General features: G+C 36.4%; 1 pseudogene across 1 annotated transcript; it reads left to right on the top strand.

Moving 5' to 3' along the window:
* Window positions 1-2,383: 2,383 nt before the first annotated feature.
* Window positions 2,384-7,514, top strand: LOC143530514 (uncharacterized; annotated as a pseudogene). Its single transcript, XR_013134865.1, has 11 exons — window positions 2,384-2,552; window positions 3,270-4,273; window positions 4,359-4,448; window positions 4,522-4,972; window positions 5,048-5,162; window positions 5,238-5,399; window positions 5,486-5,727; window positions 5,816-5,909; window positions 5,993-6,036; window positions 6,126-6,332; window positions 6,431-7,514. The product of XR_013134865.1 is annotated as an uncharacterized LOC143530514 (transcript).
* Window positions 7,515-8,747: the final 1,233 nt, after the last annotated feature.

Below are 8,747 nucleotides of genomic sequence, written 5' to 3'. Positions count from 1 at the left end.
CAGCTTGCTCCAACCACTTTTAAGGATTTGACAACCTTGGCAATGTTCTTCCACGCTCCATTATATTTTTTATTAACTGGAACCAGCTCTCGACTCATTATTTGCCAATGAATTGTCTCTCACTTTATCTCATAACCCCCCTTTCTTTGTTTATTATCGCCAAACCCATTTGGCGATAAGTGAACAGTGGCAGATCAAGAAAATTTTTTCATGGGAGGCGGAATTTTTTTAGTGTCGATTATTTGTTACTATATATTATCTTTTTTTAATTTAAGGTCGGGTCAGATCACGTTATAAAAAGACAAAGCCTACTAAACTTCATAGACAAAATATAAATACGTCAATCGTCATCATAAATGTATAATAGAAATATAATATCTCTAGTTGTTTTTATAGGTTTTGTGATTATAAAACATAGCTATTACATCATCTAGTGCAGTGAAGGAATAATTAACAGTTATTTCATTTTGAATAGTTGCAACAAAATGGTGATTATAATTATATTGTATATAGCTAACGAGAAAAGATAAGTGATAAGTTTTTCTAGTTATATATAGAAAATATATTTTTTGTACAAAGCAATAAACTATAAATTAAAAGATGAACTAAAAATGTAAACAAATCATAATTAACAATGAAGAAATCAACAGGCTAAATAAATTAATATGAAGTATGAAGTACAAAACATATTAACAAAATTAATAAACCATCAACTAAGTAAAAGGAAAAACATATTAGTTATCATCATCATCGTACTCAGTATATCCCACTAATAGCAAAACTATGGTAGGGTCTGATGAGGGTGAGATATAGACAGTCTTACCTCTACCTCGTAGGAATAGAGAGACTGCTTCCGATGAGACCCCCAACTCGATAGTAATTTTACATCAAGCATTGGACATAAGGCACATAACACTCAACTATCGGGACACCGCCGATTGGTGCATGTACCTTTGTCTTTCGACTATCAACGCCACCACATGATGTCTGATTAACCTTACGCCACTTTTAACGGTATTTTCACGAGATTAGTAAAATAAAGTCAAAATTAGTGCAATCTAACTTTTGCCCACCCGAGGGTTCACACATATATACATTATATGCGCGCACCGTAAGCAGCATGCACCGGAAAAACATATAAAAAACGAATTATGACCAAGAAGTAATATTACTTTATGTTTTTGTATGTCAATATGTGCCTGCAAACCAATGTGCAAAATTGAAGGGTTTATTTATTTATCGTGGAAAAAGTAAAAATAAAGTAATTAAGCTATCGTTTGAAATTGTGCTGTGGGTGTGGGCCCAATTTAGCACATGTTAGTATGGTTGTATTAGGCACAATTTACCAACTTACCACTTACCCCTTTAACTAGTTTGTCGGAGCAGCCAATGACCAGACTAAATCAGAGTTCTAGATCTCCTTCAACATCTTAGTCTTCTTTCTGTCTTTAAGGGGGCCAATTGTAAAACTTTACGCGCGGGGGGGGGGGGGGGGGGGGGCGTTAAGCTGTTTAATCTTAAGGGGGGCGGCTGGCAACCTTCGGATGGTAGTGGGTCCGCCCCTGTAAGTGAATTATTAATGTCGCTAAGTCTTGATAGACCGAGACCCCCTCTATTTTTTGGAAGAGTGACCTATCCCACGCCACCCAATGCATTTTGTTTGTGCTATTAGACCCACTCCAAATAAATCTCTTTATAATACATTCCGGTTCTTCCATCACTTTGCCATGATCTTTGAACAAGGAAAAATAGTAAACCGACAAACTCTCGAGGACCAATTTGATCAGCACAACCCTACCTCCAATTGACAAAGTGTGTGTCTTTCATAAACCCAACCTGTTTTGAACACATATATAATTGCTTTCTAGTTGTGAAATTTATTCATGTTTGCACCAACCTTTTATGAATTATAATTATATAATACAATTACAAAGTTTGGGTTCTCAAAGTCCTGATTGGACAACTTTGTGACACCTTAATGATCATTTTTGTTTTTTTAGTTTCGATCCGTAACAAACGTTACGAAAACCGACGAATGTCAGTTTTGTTTTAGTTCCGTTAAGGTAATGAACATGACGGAAACCGACCGAATTCTAGTATAATCAACGCGTTTTGTTTTGGTTCCAGTATCGTAAATCTTATTATTTTTTATTTTCCCAAAGAAAGAAAATAAAACGTTAGTTGAGGAACTTAAGACCCCAAAAACTAAACATTCAACCGGTCATCACCGTTTTCTACTCAACCCAGAAACCCCAATTCTCTCGTACTCCAATACCTAGGGTTTAATTTTCCAGTTTCCATCACCATCGTCTAATTCAATACCAATTCCAATCCCAATTTCTATTCATTCGAATCTTCAACAATTGGTTCAATTTGATTGATTATGAGAACTCGCAATGCCGACAATCCCAAATCACCACCTCCGGCCAGAAAATCCGCCACTAAAACCCCTCCCACACCATCCGACTCATCCTTTGCACCGAAACGTGCTCCCTCTACCCGAGGGAAAGCCGTCGCAACCAACGATGCCACTGCCACCACAACACCTCCAGGTATTACTCATTAATCCTCAATTTAGGTTTCTGTTTACTTATAACCATAGCAATCGAACTCCACTCGTTTTCAGTCGTTTTTTCAAGCTCCGGCTCGGCTAATTTATTGTAATATTAGTTAGTTAGTTAATTTATTTATATATGTGTTTAATTGTTTTTATATATTTCGAGAAAAACCTAAGTTTAGCTCTAACCCGGCTGTGCAGCGTGAAATTAGTAAATGGAAAGTCTAAAAGAGGTCAAACTTAATATTACACAAGGTTTGTTGAGCTTAAACGAGCTTCCCATACAAGGATTGAGATCGGGCTCGATAACTAACCGAGTATTATTTGAGGCCCGGGCTTGAAAAGCTCAGCTCGTTTCGAGCTTTTTATTGGTCTGATCTTGAGAAGCTCGCGAATGGCTCGGCTTGTTTGTATTCCTAATTCATGGCGTTAATGAATGTTCGAGATTGTAGTCTTTACGTTGACTCACATGCAGTGTTTCCACCTGTTTAGTTGCTTTATTGTTATTAACTTGTGATGTTAATCTGTTACTAGGTTAATGTGTTGTTTTCACTATTTGTTCTTATCAAACAGTACGTTGATTGGTTGTTTTGTTGTTATAAACTCGTTATGTCATTCAGTTACTAGGATCCGTGATTATTTTTGTTTTGGTATTATAGTTTTTGCCTTTGTGGGCTTTTTTTGTGCAAGTTATAAGTTGTGATTTTTGCAGTTGAAGAAGTAAAGGTTGAGGATGACGCAGTAAAAGTAATGCCTGGAACAAAATCTGGAAATAAAAGAACTGTTAAGAGAGTAGTTAAAAGGACTGTGATCAGGAAAAAAACTAAATCTGGTGATGCCAAGACACCTCCTGCTTCGGTTAGCATCGAACAGGATAACAGTGAAGTGCATGTTAAGCAGGAAGAATCGAGTCCAAATGATGTTGGCGTGTCCCTGAAATATGATAAGGATGCTGTGAAAGTTGAAGATGCTATGAAGGATGTTGAAGATGCCACTGATGTTCAACCTTCTGTTGAAGATAGTTTAATGCCTGAAAGATCTGATTTTCATGAACCAGAAGGGGGTGAGAAAGAAAAGGTGGAAACGGAAAATAAAGCTTCAGAATTTCAGGAACCAGTTTTAGAAGAGGAGAAAGTGGTTGACAAAGAAAATAATGAAATGGATGATGAAGAGCCCTTTGAGATTGAGGAACCTGATGTTGAGAAACAAGCTGAGAATCAGGAAATCACATTAGATAAAGATATAAATGTTGAAAATAAACAAGTGCCAACAGAAATTAATGAAGATAAAGTGGAGCAATCTGAGCCTGTTGATATGGAAAAAGGTATTAGTGATGAATTTAGGGAAGAAGATTCACAAGAGCGTTTATGTTTTAGTGATGAGGATAAGGATAAGGACATTAGCGATGATGATGAAGATGAGCTGGCAGACATGAAGGTAGAGGAACATGATGAGTTACGGTTTCGAGAACATGAAGAATTTACAGAGGCTGCAGAGGAGCGAAAGAGAAGGAAAGAACTTGAGGTATTTGTTGGTGGATTGGACCGTGATGCTACAGAAGAGGAAATAAAGAAAGTTTTTCAATATGCTGGTGAGGTTGTGGAAGTTCGAATGCATAAAGATCTCACAACTAATAAGAACAGGGGATATGCATTTGTGAGATTTGCTAATAAGGAACAAGTTGCCCGTGCTTTAGCAGAAATGAAAAATCCTGTTGTATGTTTGATATTTCACTCTTTAACATATTACTTCTTTGTTTTAAATGTCTTACTGTAAATCTCTAAATAAAATCTGTTGGCAGATACATGGAAAACGATGTGGGACCACACCAAGTGAAGATAATGATACTTTGTTCTTGGGGAATATATGCAATACATGGACAAAGGAAGCTGTAAGCTTTTAGTTTTAAATTTCTTTCTGTGTTTTTTTTGCACGACACGCTAATAACAGTTCAATGATGACAGATAAGACAAAAGCTAAAGGATTATGGCATTGAAGGTGTTGAAAGGATCACAGTTGTTCCTGATCCACAACACGAAGGATTGAGCCGTGGTTTTGCATTCCTTGAGTTTTCAGGTCGCCCTGATGCAATGCTTGCTTTTAGAAGGCTTCAAAAGCCTGATGCTATTTTCGGTCTTCCTGATCGAACTGCCAAAGTAGCTTTTGCTGAACCGTTGCGTGAGCCGGACCCAGAGGTTTTGGCTCAGGTTAAGTCGGTTTTTGTTGACGGGCTGCCACCTCATTGGGATGAAGACATTGTTCGCGATCACTTAAAAACCTATGGTACAATTGAGCATGACACGAAACATGTCAACTGCCAAGAGGAAAGATTTTGGATTTGTTGATTTCTCTACTCATGAAGCTGCTCTTGCTTGCATTGATGGCATAAATAAAAGACAGCTTGGTGATGACAAGGCAAGGGCATATTCATTGTGTAGCTTGTATTGTAATTATGTTTTTTAATGAACTAACAAGTTATGTTGTGTCTAGATAAAAGTGAAAGCAAGGCTTTCGAATCCGTTGCCTAAAACTCAGGCTGTGAAAGGTGCAGTCGCAGGTGGATTTAGAATTGGTCATGGTAGTGGTGCTGCCTTTCCAAGCCCTGGTACATATAATATATATAATATTCAGAAATATAGTTTCTTTTAGTTATAAGGTATCTTATTTATTTGGATTACAGGGAGGGGCTTTGGAAGAGGCACGCTATCTTCCGACCGAGGAAACATTCAACGAGGCAGGGGGTTATATCACCATGGACCTGGTCAAACTCGAGATATGGGATTTGTAGAAGATTACCCACCTATTGGGCCCCGTCCTCCTTTTAGAGGGAGCCATAGTTTTGGTAACTATTTTGTATATTTATTATTATATCTTTACTTTGTTTATTTTGTTGAAATGCATTGATAACAGATGAGCTTGCTTTTGTAGGAGGGAGGTGGGATGACTTCAGGGGTCCACATCAGCCATATGGTCAAGGCTATGAGCCACCAAGATATGATGTGGATAGACCCAGGTATGGTGCTAATATGCACCGTGATTATTCTATGCCAATGAGAGGACAACCTTATTTGCCTGAAGAACAGTTTAGCAGACCTTATGCGGGGAGGCCCTATGAAGACCCTCACGCTTATGGAGATGCTTCACATGGAATGAAACGTCCATATTTTGCAGTAAAGTCCTCTCATTGTTTTCAATTTAATTTTTTTAATGCTTGATTGATTTTCTTGTCTGAAACCAGTAATTCTTTTTGGCTTTTAGGAACCGGATTCTGGCTACGCTGAGCCAAGCAGGGGCCGGCCTCGTTTGGATTACTCTAATCCGGCTATTTCAGTTCCAGGAGCTCATTATCGAGGTTTAAAGTTTAGTTTATAAATAATTATTAGCCAATTTGATTTATACTATTTTAAAATCAATTCATATCTTTCTGATATTCAGGAGGCGGAGGTGGTGGTCCTTCACGTGACTATTACAACTATGACGTGTGTAATTTTATTCCTTTCATGTTTATGCATGTATTCAGTATTTATCTTATTATTTGGCACTTTGACATCCAGCTTACTATTTGCAGTATTCATCTTACTATGGGGGTGACCGCTCTTATGGAGGTGGTCGTCCTTATGGCACTGGATCTTATGGTGGCGGGCCTTATGACAGTGATCGACCTTATGGCGGTGACAGACCTTATGGCGGTGATCGTCCTTATGGGGGTGACAGGCCGTATGGTGGTGAACGGCCTTATGGCGGTCGATATCACTACTAGGCTAGATGACTACTGGTAAATGGAGTGCTTTTTGAATTTTACCTGTATATGTCTTTGAAAAATAATATTTATGTTTGATGCCAATATTTTTATTTGTAATGAATTGTGTTCAGGCAGAAGCTTGGAGGCAGGATAGGATGTGCTGTGCTGGAATGTTTGCCGATGCAGGAAAGCTTTAATCTTTAAAATTATCTTTCTTAGACAGTCCTTTCGTCTTTAGGTTCTTCCGTGGCTTTTCTTGTCGTATCTTTGTTTGGTTTGTTTTGGTTGAACTAGTGACATGTTGGGTCGTTTTTAGATCGTCCCTTCCATTAGGACATTGATTTTTTGGTATTGTTATGGAAGGAGTTTAGTCTAAGATGATAGGGACCACATAGGGGCTAAATTTGGGAGTGGAGATTATCTAAAGATGTAAGGCATTTCCTTTTCTATGAACATTGTCTTGGATTCCACGTATATTGTTGCCTTTTATGTGTTGAAGTTTAAGAGAACAGATTAGGTTCATGCTATTTTTAAGTGGAGGTTTGAAATCAAGTTTTTGACATTCTTAAGTGATGTAGACTGTAGAATATAAGCCCTGTGGATATTTCTTTTGATGATTCTTGTTGATGTTACGTATTGTCTGTCACGTGGAGTTACGGTCGGTTTGAAGCAAAATACACTAAGATTGTTTCTAACACTCTGCTCAGATTGTGGATATAGTATTCTGGTAGTAGTTTTGAGGATATACTGATGTGGATGTTGGATTATGGACATGAGATTTATCTGGCTCGGGGTTAAATTACCCATGTCTAGTGTTCTCGAGGCTTTTTATTCATCTTGATATCTCATTGATAGATTTCTTTTGAATTGAAGTATAAACCCCTAGGGCCGGATGGTATAAAAAGTTTAAAATGTTCAAATTAAGGGCTTCTTTTTTATGTAGTGTATTGGCAAACTGTTGTAACAGTTTCATAAATGGCTTAGGATTGATCTAAAGGATCAGTGAATAGATATAGTAAAAAGGAAAATATGTGTCCATATGCAATGTATAGATAAGAAATAAAGACTTGAATTAAGGCTAGAAAGTTGGATCTACATAAGTCGCTTGTGTGTAGGCTCATCTTCATAATAGTAAATTGATTCTACAGGGTTACAACTGATGGGTATAGAAACTAGATTTAAATATTTGATCTAAATATGGGGTGTGTGTGTGTGTTGGTTTTATTCATTTACTATATGTCCATCGAAGAACATGAATTATTGGAATTGTAGAATCATAGTTTTACACTTTTAAGTTCTAGTTGCTTCATGTACTCTGTCTAACATGTCTCATGACTCCATAATGATATTTGTTTGTTAAGTTATACTTTTTACAAGATTGTTGGATGTGATATGTTAAAACTTAAAAATACTGAAATACCCCGAAAAAGGACATTTCACGCCTAGCCAACTTAGATACTATTAGTTGTAGTTTGTAGGTAGCCAAGTTATAAAATTGATACCGGCTGCTAGTTGTAGGACTAACTACAAAGGCGTTCCGGATGCTGGTGAAATTTTGAAGTTATTCGGTACGTCCAGGGGTGATATGTTTTATTTGAATTGATTTCCTGTATGATTTAACTGTGTACTACAATATGTTTAGAATTTGTTTCCAGTTTGAGTAGTTAGTTTTAAGTTTTTAAGGCTGTAACATCATTGATTTTTTATACTTAACAGTGGTTTATTGGTAATCAGTGAAATAATAATAAAATTGGTAACAGTGGTTTATTGGTAACAGTGGTTTATACTTAACTACGCATAAAATTTGTAAAATCTTTACGATGTAAAATGGTTTTGAAAGTGGGTCGTTGGTCCTCAACAGAAAATCGAAGTAATGATTATTTTTGGGTATGTGTATATGCATGCTAGTGCTCATGACTGATGTTCTGAACTACATAGGTAATTTTTATCTTAATATAAAAGACGTTATTTCGCGTATTGTTCTACTAGATGCTTTGAATGTACAAGTTTAACCAACTTTTTGCCCATTTTCTTTAATTTGCATATTTGAATCTAATCTAGTATCTAATTTCTTGTTTGTGTATTCCGTATTTGTTTTTTGTGTTTACTGTATTTTCAGGTTTTGTGTTTTGTCTCGTTGTAAGTATATTTTGAAATGAATTCGTGAAATTGTATATTCTATAAACCTTTATTATAATTATGTTTGTGTATTATTTAAGCTATATGATTTTTTCTATTAGTGAATGCATGAGAGTTGAGATCTAAACGTAGTTTTATTTTTACTCATGGCTTCTGATTTTTTTTTAAAAACTTGCTCTCTATCTTTTTCCCTCCAAATTCCTAAGAGAGATTTCAATTAACATGTCTGATCTTTTAATAGAGAAGTATGACTTTTTTTTAAAGGCAGAAGTATATGACTTGATTATAAGTTTTTACTTACGCACAAAA

This window comes from Bidens hawaiensis, unplaced genomic scaffold (genome assembly GCF_021521415.1).
Source record: "Bidens hawaiensis isolate Kalapana, Puna unplaced genomic scaffold, B.hawaiensis_p1.1 tig00008947_1, whole genome shotgun sequence".
Lineage (NCBI taxonomy): Eukaryota > Viridiplantae > Streptophyta > Magnoliopsida > Asterales > Asteraceae > Bidens > Bidens hawaiensis.
The sequence above is the reverse complement of the archived record's forward strand: the minus strand, read 5'-3'. Positions and strand labels throughout refer to the sequence as shown.